This window comes from Peromyscus eremicus, chromosome 13 (assembly GCF_949786415.1).
Source record: "Peromyscus eremicus chromosome 13, PerEre_H2_v1, whole genome shotgun sequence".
Lineage (NCBI taxonomy): Eukaryota > Metazoa > Chordata > Mammalia > Rodentia > Cricetidae > Peromyscus > Peromyscus eremicus.
Window position 1 is genome coordinate 43,884,974 of NC_081429.1, and position 12,149 is coordinate 43,897,122.

Here is a 12,149-nt window from a genome sequence, read left to right on the forward strand (position 1 = left end):
TTAACACTTCAGTAACAGTCCACAGCAGACTTTTTCGGTCACAAAAAGTATGACACAAAAATTGATTTTGACCCTTCATGGGTGTTCTGACCTTGTTCTTTTGTAGCTCTTAGATTTTTCTCTCTTATTCTAAACAAATTGACATGTACCAAGAGTGTACTTTCTTCTCAAGAGAGACACTCCGGAATGGCCTCCTTGGATTTGCCAACAGTATCACCCTGAAAGAACTGTGACTGGCAATGTTAATTTAAGAGAAAACAGAAACATTTAAAAAATCACTGGCCGTTCCTAAAGTCATAAAGCCATAAGAATTTGGGTGAGAATGATGGTGAGAGTCTGGTATTTTGAGCAATTACCTGCTCTTCTCCCAGCTCAGTGTAAGCAAAGCTGGATCCTAGGCAAGTAGAGGGATCTCCCCCACCACACACATGCACCCACCTCTCAGTCATGAACCCCGGGGGGGTACAGCAAGCCACCAGGACCTCTCTTTCTGGAGCATTTTGTTGCAGAAACTATTCCACAAAAAAATGGCTGAGCACTTTGAGACTCCTTTGCTCTACCAGTGCTCTCTCAAAAGAGGAAGGCTCTACTCCAAGATCATCAAATAAATGATCATCAATAAAATGGGTGCCCAACACCCTTCTCTCATGTTACTTATGAGCAAGTGAGAGGTTTTTTGTGGCTAAACAGGCAAGCAAACCAGAGGAGATGCTTCATACAGCACCCCATGTGCGGAGAAGGGGCATGAGTTCTCACAAACTGCATCACCGTCTCCGTTCCCCAGCTTTGCAGGAACGGTGCGAAGATTATTGAAAGGAGGCTGATAGCTCCATCAAATCAGCAACCAAACCACAAATTAGACAGAATTTAGCAGAGCTAAGAATGAGTTAGCTAAGGAGATCCTTTCTGAGCTGAGGACAAATCTCAAAAGCCAGCTTCAAAGAACACCTCTACAAAAGAGACTGAAGTTTAATTGGGTCAAACTGTGGAACAATTTATGCTTCAGGATATTGCTAAAAGCAATAGATGGATTGGCCAGCAATTAATGGAGCCTAGGAGCTGGGCTAATGTTATCAAAGACAGACAGTTTAAAAGAGATGGTAAAAAAGACAGTCACGAAGACCTTGATAAAATCATTGCCATAACAAGGTGACTGCACTCTGTCAAGCAACATAATGATGGAAATAATCCTTAGTAAGAATAGCGCAGCTGTGAATGGTAGCAATCACAGTGTGATCTTGAGATGATTGATGGTCAGTTTTGTTGTTGTTCTTTGGCTCTTTTGGGGGGGTCGCCACCCAGCTCCCAAATAAATCACACATGGAGACTTACTCTTAATTATGAATGTCCGGCCTTAGTTTAGCTTGTTTCTTGCCAGCTTTCCTTAACTTTAAATTATCCCATCTACCTTCTGCCTCTGGGCTTTTCCCGTTCTCTTACTTCTGTAAATCTTACTCTTACTCCATGGTTTGCTGTGTAGCTAGGTGGCTGGCCCCTGGAGTCTTCCTCCTTCTCTGGCTACTTCCTTGATCTTCTCTCCTCCCAGATCTCTCCTTCTATATATTCACTCCACCTGACAGTAGCCCCTATCCTTTCTCCTGACTTGCTATTGGCCGTTCAATTCTTTATTAGACCATCAAGTGTTTTAGACAGGCAAAGTAACACAGCCTCACAGAGTTAAATAAATTCAACATAAACAAAAGTAACACATCTTAAAATAATATTCTACAACACAGTATCTGAAGGCGGAGTCATGAAAGCTGGTAAGAATATCAAGTGGTACATAGAGTTGCCTTTAAAAATACTAACTAGTTAATCAATGAGTTAGTGTGTTATTTACCAGTCTGTCTAGTCTATTTATACCTTCCCCTAAACAAAAAATTTCCCCCACAAAATAATATCACCAGCATTATCACCTCACTTCCTTCAAGGATATGATAACAAGGTGGAAGAGGGGGTAGAAACAATATAAGATATAGAGTTTGGGGATGCTGAAAAAGATACCTTCTAAACATAATATATTCTGGATTTGTGAACTCATGGCAGCTTTGGTTACCTATGCAATACTTGGAGATGATTGGATTTGACAACATTTCATCATGCAATGGAAAAGGACTCATGAAACCCCACACTCCATGACTATTGACACTGATTTATGCTATGGGAAGAAATATCCATCTCTTCTTTGATGTAGTCAATGATGAGTTGCCCATGCTTTAGCAGATAGCCTCTCACCCATGCTCATGCAGGCTGACCTTTTGAATCTCAGTGGGTCATGCACACAAGAAAGTAGAAGGTGGGTGTTTGGGAAGATGTCTTTCAATAGGTGGAAAGCAGATAAGACAGCATAACGGAAGTGGGTGAACAGAACTGAAATTCACTAAATATAGATGGAAATGTCAAAGAGTAGAACAGAAAACTGGAGCTAAGGATGTCAACTCAGCTGGTAGAATGCCTGCAAGAAGCCCTGAGTTCTATCAGTTTACTGCATAACTGAGTGTATCAGTACACACCTGTCTTTCCAGCACTCCAGTAGGTAGAGCTAGGATGATCAAGAGTTTGAGGTTATCCTAGGCTACTTGGAGAGTAGACAAACCTGTCGTACATATCATCTTGTTTAAATAAATAAATGTAATTGCTTAAAATCCATAACATTAGTAATAATAATCAAAAAGCAGAAGTACAAATGGCCATCATAAGGTGAATGTATAAATAAAAAGGAGTATGTTCTTAGAGTAGAATATTATTTGGCAGTATAAATAATGAAGAAAAGATTGATGCTTGAATATGAATGAACCTTAAAATATAATACAAAATAAACTAGTCACAAAAGGCCACATACTCTGTTCAAAAAAAACAGAAATAATAAGTGGTTTATTAATAGGTGTTGATAAAGCTGGGACATTAGGAAGAAAATGCAAATTGCTAATATGAATTTATGCTAATTATGAAGCTTGTTTTTGGAATCATGAAAATATCCTAACTAAAATTGATCGTGCTTAGAATTCACTGCAGTTCTTTCTTAGAGACACAAGATCTTTGTCTCAGAAAAAAAAAAAATGAGTGCTAGAGAAAAAAGAAAGGAATTTATTGGTTTCCCTCATATGATTCTGAGATGTGATGAATAAAACCCACATTGTTCTTTCTGTGCCAACATCAATGGTATGCTTGGTTTATCCTTAGTGAATCTTTTTAAGATACAGCATGCTTTGACGCCCTGGTATTAGTGGGAGATGCCCAATCTTTAAAGTTAGGCTCATTTACCACTCAGACACCCTATATCAGCAACTTACTATCACTGCACAATACCCAGACTTTTTAAGGAGATAGAGTTCAGTCTTTTATATTTAAAACAAAGTGAAATAAATCCTTGTTATTGAAGCATGCTTTTATGAAATCAAATGGATGTAAGTAATATTAACAAAGGAGGGACCTACATACAACCTAGTCCATTTTGGGGTATTATAGATGACTAATTAGAGCTGGCTAATTTGTAAACAAATGCTTACAAGTTTATGGACTGAGAAATCCAGAACATAGTTCTAGTGTCTCTGGGGCTTCTGGAGATGGATGTCTTGTAGCATAATAATATGGCAGAGGACATTATCTTGTAAGATTCAGCAAATGCACTAGTTCAAATATCTTGTCCATAATATCACCTAACCCTCTAAACTTCCCCCAAACCATCAGCATATATGCCCCTGAGAATTATTTCCAACTCACATAAAATTTCTGGGAACTCATACACCATTGCAAACTAAGATATTTTGTTAAGACATTATGAATCAAATATCAGTTTGTGATTTTAAAATACCCTCTCCTGAAATTTAGTCTCAACAGTCTTCACTAGTAGAGGGTATAGAAATCCGATTTCTCTTCTATCTCTCCAAATAATCACGTTAATAAAGGGAGAGTTTACTTTACCCTTGTGACCCGCATGTGCTCAGCACTTTATATCCTTCCACACCTGTAACAGAAAGCATAAGCTGCTGTACCTTCCTCATCCTCATCCTACACTTGGTCAAGGTTACTAAGAGACTGCTTTCAAGAACAGAAGTGTTTTCCTCTCTCTTCATGTTTCTGATCTCCTCCCCTTCAGCTGCTAATTCTCTGTAGATGAGGCCAGATACAATTTAATTGATGTGTATGTCTGTTCCCATTTTGAATATAAGGTAGATACCAACAAAAATAATATGGAATATTCAGAATGACAAGTATTCCCTAGGTTTTCATAATATTGTGAGAACAATTCAAACAATATTTTAAAGAGAAACCATACAAAATGCTGCCGTTTTGGGAGACATTGCTAACATGCCTGTGTTTAGCCAGGCACATCTGACTCATATTCTGAACTCTCTCCTAACTGGAGGCAAGAACAGCAGATAATTGATGTTAAGGATGGATCATTAAATTTTGGTAATTAGTGGGATATTATTCCTTCTATCAAACATGAAGAGTAATAATCCCTCAACTTTGAGATTTGTCACACTAACTTATTTTTCATATCTCATTAGAAATCTTCATATGTTCTTTACATGGTTATTTCAAATTTAAGATCAGTTTATAATTCAATATATATGTAAAAGTGCCACAAGATATGTTAGTGTGCCAACCTATCTGGAGAATATGAAGAGAGAGAAAAAAAACCTCTCTCTATCTATCTCTCTTTTTTTTGTCTTGGAATTACTTAGATAATACTTGGATAACTGTGAACTGAAATTTTATAATATACTTTTAAAGGAAACAGGGTAGGTGTACTAAGTTTGCTGATCAGTGATTTGAATCTCTTTAGCCATTAGATCTCAATCTGTGGGCCGTGACCCCATCAGATATTTATGATATTTATGATTTATAACAGTAGCAACATTACAGTTATGAAGTAGCAATGAAATAATTTCCTGTTTGGGGATCCCCACAATCTGAGGAAGAGCAGCAGCATTAGGAAGGTTGAAAACCACCGTCTTCTCAGATTGGCCCCAACATGATGACACCCAGGATGTTCACATTGGCTGCTTAATCCCATCATTAAGCGTAGTGATAAAAATAAAAATGTTTTTATTTCATTCTGAAATGAGCATTTCAATACAGTTTGATTTCTATTAGCAAAGGTCATCTTTGTTTTGACTTGGCATTATGAAATAAAGGCCTTAAATTATTCATGGAGGTATTTCCTAATGCATTTTTATAACCCATTACAGGTTTCCACATTAAACTGTCATTTTTATTAGTGAATATTGGATCAACTATAAGACAACCACAATTTAAAAAATTTAACCTGCTCCATGGGGGTTCCTCAGCCATTGGTTAACTGGACCAGGCCCTCTTGATAAGTGAGACAGCCGATTAGCTTGAACTATTTGGGAGGCCCCCAGGCAGTGGAGCCGGGACCTGTCCTTGTTGCGTGGACTGGCTTTTTGGAACCTGGGGCCTATGCTGAGACACTTTGCTCAGCTTTGGTGTAGGGAGGAGGGGACTGGACCTGCCTTGGCTGAGTCTACCAGGCTGGGCTGACTCCCCAGGGGAGACCTTGCCTTGGAGGAGGGGGAAATGGGGGGGTGGATTTGGTGGGGGAGGGCTGAGGTGGGGAGGAGGGAGGACAGAGGAATCCATGGCTGATATGTGAAATTAAGTTAATTATAAAATAAAAATATTTAAAAAATAAATAAAATGTGGTACTTTGAATGAGAAAAAAAATTTAACCTGCTAAACCAACAACAAATTGAGAAGTTGCCTCCACTTTCCTCATGAGGGAAGCATGATGGGGAGGATTTGGGTGGAAGTTTAAGAATAGAGTAGGCATTGATGCTGGTTTGTGGCTATTTTTCCACTGTTTTGTAATATTGAGCAGAAATCTTAACATCAGATTATGTACTTGATGATGGATGTGTGGCCCCATGTACATTTCAGCCCACTGTAACCCCTGGCCACACACACACCATTCACGTCAGGGATGCTGCTCCCATACAGGGAGAGACGTGCTGACCCAGAACTCTAAACCAGTTTCATCTCGTAGGTATCTTATCATAATTCCTTCTTTCATCTCCTTTGAAATTTGATTAAACAAAGAGCAAATATGTTACTGCTGAGCAAGGATGACACATTCATTAATCACAATACAATTTACAATTATGAGCTACATTTGTTTATTGTGCTAGAATAATAGCTGCCACATGAGGAACTAATCTGATGATAATATTCTATTAGAAGAATTAGGCATTGCATTATAAATCTAAACTACTAAGAGGATTTAGAAGGAGAAGTTACTCTGCCCTATGGTAAGTGTCAAAAATTGGTTATTTTCATAAGATGGTCATGGGAAACTATGGAAGGCACAAATTCCATTGTGAAAACACCTTTAAGTAAACACACAGAAGAATTCTTGCCATTAATCCTCATAGCACCTTAATTTCAGTTATAAAAGCTGTTATTTAAGGAGTACAAGAAGGTTTGGAGTTATTAAAGCAATACATTTTATGATATGTGCATGGAGATAAAAGTTACTACAAATGCCTGGTTTCTAACTCATGCCGATAGTTAAGAATTTTCTCTTTCTAACAAATTCATGTTTCTTGTAGATAACAAGCTTCCCTGGGGAAGAAGGCCCTGGAGAGAGGAGGAGAGTGGTAGCTATTACTGAGAGTTTACAGAGTGCTAGACTCTATTAACATTTTCTGTTCCCTGGGAGCCTGTCTCTGACAACCCCCACGCTCAGCACTAGCCCACTAACTCAGCAGGTGGAGGACTTCAGGCTACAGAAAAAGTGTTGCAGTCTGGAATTAACACAAGTTTGAAATCAAACAGATCTAGGTTCAAATCACGACTCCGCTTCACACTATACGGAAGATCCTCGACTGATGGTAACCTCTTGAGACAGCAGTTTCTCGTGGATAAAATGAATACAGCACTGTCTTCTATCATAATAAACTAATACAAAATACATAAATAATAAGTCGAGATTTTCAATTAATTGGTAGTAATTAGAAATATGTATATAACAAGCACTATGCTAGGAGATGGTAGTGAATAATACAGCCTTAGAAACTTAAGTTCAATGACTGGTCCAAGTTGAGTAGGACGTCCTTAGTTTTAGCACAGATAGTAACATATCCCAACTCCCAGGAACACTGGGAAAGCTGGTCAACCTACCACAACATTTACCCTAACAGACATTAGCTAGATGCCTGCAACAATATGATCACAGTATGAAGGAGTGTCAGAGAGTGTGGCCAAAGAGAAAGCAAAGTTAGCACCTTTAATTCCTGAAGTGAGCACGAGAGGCACTTAACCATGGGGACTAAGGAATGGATTGCAAACAGGATGCTAAGAAAACCAAGAGGACAAAGAGCTGAAGAAACAGACAGGGTGCTTGCTGTGAAGCTCTAAAATGTCTCAGAGGAAATCGGGTGGCTCTGTCCTTCAGCAGACAATCCAGAATGGAGAAGGCAGAGAGATCAAATGACTGTGTAGGTAACCGTGCCCCAGAGAGGAGCCGTCTCATGGCACTGCTGTGCTAATGTTTTCAATGGACATAACCTAATGAGACCACAGTCTGGAAGTGGAAAGGGCCTCCAGGGGGCTTCCACTTGAGTCAGCCCGTTAATGTCACGGGCACTGCCTCCAGCTTCATCTCTGAGCATAGCTTATAGCGGCAGCCTCAGCCACATGCTACCCCAAACCCTTTGCTGCATGGGCTTCCTCCTTGGCTACCCACCTGACCACAGCTCTCTGTGGTCCCTGGAGCCTCATCTGTTTCTTAAGGGTTCCCATTAAATTCAGTCTACTTCATCCCTGTTCCTCTTCTTTCTTCTCCCTTCTACTACTGTGGTTTTCATTCAGACCACAGTGCTCTGAAATATCACAGCAGCTTTTTCTTCCTTCTCTCTGTATTTCATTCCTTTCTACCAAAGCCCCCCGACACTGCCAGAGTTGGCGTGCATTCAAGCTGTGAGGGAGAGCTCTAAGGCAAATTCTGGTTGTGTTCACCCCCAGCTTTAAAGCTATTAAAATGTCCCATTAGTCCTTTCACCCAGGCTAGTGCCACACTTCCCAGTGTACCCCACAGAATACAATTCCCGTGTACCAACAGTGATCTACTAACATAAGACATTCTTTGGGATCATATGGTTAGAGATAAATGTGAGTTGATATAATAGGATTTCTCATAATGTTAATATGATAGTAGTTCCCAAATTTCTAGAAGATAACTATAATTTACATTGTTTATTCAAAGTCATTTTTGACTGGGAAGTTTTCTGTAGAAAAATTAATCCCCTTCAAAGACATTTTGGAGAGGGTTGCTCTAACCTCATCTGCTTCTACCCTGCTACATCTATTAGCCTTTACTTGGTACATGTGGTACTTTTGGAACTTATGCTCTTGACACCTGCATGTCTTTGCACAGTCTGATTCCACTTCCCAAGTGTTCTATTTTCACACTTACTTCACCTGATTTACATAGCTTCGTGATTCAGTTCACAAATACCTCCCTCAGCACCTAGAGCCCTTGGCTCATTCCACTCAACTCTCTGTGTTTCGTTATGGAAATAAGATTTTATTAATGGCATTAAATTTCATATTTAGTATCTGATAGATGTTTGATAATTACCAGATAAATGGAAAACTGAAGACGATAGAGCAGAAAGCACTGAATCAAGATTTAGTGGAGATTAAGCCAACAGTGCAGTAGCTGCCTATCTGAGAAATCACTAAGACACAAAGCCATCTTTCTGGAGAGCTATATGTGCAGGAAAATGAACTGTCAACCTCTGGGGTCCTCCAGCTGCCTTTGGAGTCTGAAGTTCTGGGAGAATAATACATATCCATATGAGTTTGATCTAGCCCTTTCAAATGGATTTATTATTCTTCATTTAAATAATGTATGACTTACCCTTCCAGCTGAATATCAATAGGAAAAATAAATCCTAAGTTAAGTTTTCTAATATCTTCAAGTTAGAGCTGGGTTCAAATTCAATAAAATTATAAGACATTGGGGGGAAAAAATCAGTCGCTATTCCCCATCTTGATTGTTCTCATGGTCTGTCTTTTTCATGTTTATTTTAACTTCTTTTAAAAATCCTTTCGCTGAGATTCTAAATTCTCCTTTCTTGGCATGTTTAGTGAAAACACTTGAATCTACAGATAAAATCTGTATTTATAACCATCTATTTTTCCCTTGGCAGACACTTTTTCTGCTTTTATGCCTTCCTTGCTCACTAACCCAGTCTGCCAAGGATTTTGACAGATGGAATATGTGATTAGCACCACTTTACATCTCAATGTATAGAGCTAAATTTAGTGACAGGGCTTCTAGTTGCAGTTTGGGTTTGTCAAAATATTTTAGTCTTAAATAAAAGCTACCCACACATGCCTTTTACAAACACAATTCTTGCACACAGAGAAATTCACTGCTCCTCAGTGATTTTTGAATGGGTCACCTAGAGTGGCTGAAAATGACAGGTTAGCTTTCACTCTCTGTAACTTGGGTTTGGATTTCCACAGTGAAAGTTTTTATGTACAGCATTACTTAAAACTCAATAAAGGCACTAACTTTCTTATCTCCCAGAAAGAGGTGTCTTCTAGCTTTCCTTTACCTAGTCTCTCTTCAACATACCCAGTATGACTTCCACTCCACCACCTCATGAAAGCACTATTCTAAACGCATGTTAACCTTTGGGACACTTAGCATTGATTGATTGAGAGGTAAGGAAAGACCAGGTATTTAAACATCATGTACAAATAATGAGAGAGAGAGAGAGAGAGAGAGAGAGAGAGAGAGAGAGAGAGAGAGAGAGAGATTTTTGAAAAATGAGACAAGCAAACCGAAGGAAATAATGAAAGTATTAACCCTCAATTATGTTCATTAATATTCATTATGTAAAAGCACATGAAGACAGATTGTCACTATTTTAAAGAGAAATGTTATCAGAACACAAGCAAAACCAGAAATTTCTAAACCTAGTCTGTCATAGACCCTTGCATTCAAAAGCACATTGACCCAGAGGTGATTTATAGTCTAGACACATATTTGTAGATTAACCACATTGTATAATATTATATTACTAAATATAATATTTAATTAGCATATTTTGAACATTTGGTGTAAATAGTAAGGAAGTAGCTTCTTTAAAAATACAACTTTAAAAAGAGAGGTTGAAACAAAATTAACCTGTATGGGTGGGCAATGTTGCTTCTAGAATACATGAGAAATGAAACATTGCAGTACAAAGCAAGAGATATATCCCTATAATTTATTAGTTAGGGAGACTCCAGAGGTCCCTGAGACAATATAGGCTAATGGCATTGCCATTGGTTACCCAACTGGCAATACATAGTAAGATCCTACTGCTGAAGTTACCACACACTTTGGCTGCAAGACATACAGAATTGACTGTTGCAGATTATCCTCAAACCTCCATCCATGTTACCTCTCCCACACAGACATGCACACAACATGAATGAACATTCTTTTTATTTTAGAGATTATAATATAGTTACATTCTACATTCCCTTTCCTCCCTCCAAAGCCTCCCATACACCCCTCCTTGTTCTTTCTTGGATTCATGACCTCTTTTTTAATTGTTATTACATGTATATATGTATCTGTTTATAATATATATTCCTACATATAAGCTGCTCAGTTTGTATAATGCTATTTGTATATATGTTTTCAGGGATGGCGATTTGATATGGGACAACCAACTGGTATGAGGTCTAGTGAAGTCATGGGTATTGGAGGAAAATCTACAACCAGCACTTTACTAAACCAGCAAAATCCCTAACAACAATCTAAATAGTTGTCTTTATATCCACAGATAAACACAGTTCTCACCTTTCATTAAGGAAATTTCTCTTGGCAACAGATGGAGAGCATTAAAGAAAAACTACAACCAATCAACATACAGAGTTGTAGAACACGGTCCCAAAGGATACATATAAAGAACACTCCCACATCTAAACCTCAGAGAACATTTCAGGAGAGTGGAGAGGATCAGGGAGTTTTCTGTGAGATTGTGTCTCCTAGGAATGTTAGCCTACACCAACAAACTCTCACCAACATGGCAGCCTGAACATGAGCTAAACAAGAATAGTATCAATAGACATGCAAAAATAGACAGGAGAAAGCCCACAAAACCTCAACAAAGGATATTCTTTGGGTGAAGCAAGATTCTATAATTGTTTATACTTTGGAAGTAAATATACCAAGTTTTAAGGCATGTACTGTTGGTAATCTTAAAAACACTGACTGACCTCTTTGTCACATTGTATTTGTTTTAAAGTGACAATAGTACTTCCCAAGTATTGTCTTCATTTCTGTAAATATGAGGAAATGTGTGAGAGCAAAGAAAACCAGGCGGTCACGATAGGTCCCTTGTTGTGGATCAGCTTCTTCAAACAATGGAATCACCGTCTACGTAGTTGCACATTTCACCCCTCATGTTCAACCTGTAAACCAAGACCTCTTTCATTGTTTCACGCTTTTCAGTTCATACATTTCTCACCAGTTCTATAGTTACTCAAATCTAAGGCAGTATCATCTGTCATCTAGAATACTGCAACAGCCTCCAATAAGTCATCTTCATGTCCTGAATTATTCTTTCAAATCATTTTCATACTGAGCCACAGTTATAAGGTAGATCATTTCTTCCTCCTTAGTTTCCTGATAATCATCTCATACAATAGGAAATAAGTCCTTTATTAGCATTCTCAGACACCCACAAAATAGTATATTGGGAAACATACCAAAGTCAATAATAATGAAAGAATATAATAATATAATATACCAAGAAAAGAATCCTGTGCATACTTATACCAAAGTTTGCCATGTTTTCTCTCACATGTCCTACTAATCTAAAGAAGATGATGACAAACCCTGAGATCCAAAACCAAAATTGCTTCTCATCTTAACAGTTTCTCTTTGTTCCTCCCTGAATCTAATTCAAACTGCTAAGCCCTGCAATCAACTACCCATTATGGATCACATAACCCAAGTACCTTTCTTTTCCTACAGCTTCAAATTGACTTTGGCTAATGGTAATCTGTAGCTGAAGTTTTCCTGTGTCCCAGCCTGCCGGAAGTTGGGACAAATCTCTCCCAGTCGTGCCCCCCAAGTAAACACAAAGAGACTTGTATTACTTATAAACTGTATGGCC